This window comes from Elephas maximus, chromosome 11 (genome assembly GCF_024166365.1).
Source record: "Elephas maximus indicus isolate mEleMax1 chromosome 11, mEleMax1 primary haplotype, whole genome shotgun sequence".
Classification (NCBI taxonomy): domain Eukaryota; kingdom Metazoa; phylum Chordata; class Mammalia; order Proboscidea; family Elephantidae; genus Elephas; species Elephas maximus.
This window is the reverse complement of record NC_064829.1, coordinates 93,089,855-93,091,255: the sequence shown is the minus strand read 5'-3', so window position 1 is coordinate 93,091,255 and position 1,401 is coordinate 93,089,855.

Below are 1,401 nucleotides of genomic sequence, written 5' to 3'. Positions count from 1 at the left end.
CACCAGCCACTCCTTGGAAACCCTATGGGACAGTTCTACTCTTTCCTTTTGGGTCGCTATGCTATGAGTCAGAATCAACTCGACAGGAATGAGTGTTTGGTTTTTATGCATATCAAACACTTCAGAAACACTTCCAAACTGCGCAGTGTTTTCATGAGTGTCACAAAGTTGTGTGTGCATTCGTTATTGAACTCAAAATTTTAATATAATAGCCTTTATGGTGGGTTCATTATTAAGTACCAGTCATCCGTAAGTTGGTAACCTGGAGACTGCCTGTATTGTGCTTCTTTTTGAAATCACTGTGTCAGTGACCACATGGGCTCCTCTGAAGAACAATTTCCTATATTTTTGTAACTTTCTCCAAAACTCCCCAAAGTGAGTATTAAGAACACTGTTAGCTTGTATATATATATGTACCCAAAACACCAAACCCAATGCCGTCGAGTCGATTCCAACTCATAGCGACCCTATAGAACAAAGTAGAACTGCCCCGTGGAGTTTCCAAGGAGCGCCTGGCGGATTCAAACTGCCAGCCCTTTGGTTAGCAGCTGTAGCACCTAACCACTATGCCACCAGGGTTTCCTAGATATATGTACACATATATATATTTAATTTTTATTCTTAGCCTATTTTTTTTTCGTGGTGAGAGTATACACACGAAAACATTTACCAACACAACAACTTCCGCATTTATAATTGATGGCATTGATTATGTTTTTCATGTTGTGCCACTGTCCTCTCTATTCTTTTCCAAAATATTCCACCACCGCTAACATAAACTCAATGCACCCTGTCTTAGTTATCTATCTAGTGCTGCTATAACAGAAATACCGGAAGTGGGTAGCTTTAACAAACAGAAATTTATTTTCTCATAGTTTAGGAAGCTGGAAGTCCGAAATTAGGGCGCTGGCTCTTGCAGAAGCCTTTCTGTCTCTGTTGGCTCTGGGAGAAAGTCCTTGTCTCTTTTCAGCTTCTATTCCTTGGCTCCTCAGTGATCTCCATGTGGCCTGGCACCTGTCTTCCCCCGTCTCTGCTTGCTCGCTTATCTGCTCTTTTTATATCTTAGAAGAAATTGATTCAAGACAAACCCTACACTAATATTGCTTAACTAATTTAACAAAGAAAACCCATTTCTAAATGGAATTATAACCACAGGTATAAATCCCACTGATAGTGACCCTATAGGACAGAATAGAACTGCCACGGAGCTGCTGGTGGGTTTGAACCGCTGACCTCTTGGTTAGCGGCCCAGCACTTAACCACTGTACCACCAAGGTTCCTACCACAGGTCTACCACAGGTATAGGGGTTAGGATTTACAACACATATTTTGAGGGGACACTATTCAATCCATAACACCCCCCAAAAACTCCCCTTTTCCCCCTCCCTCCCACCCCTGGTA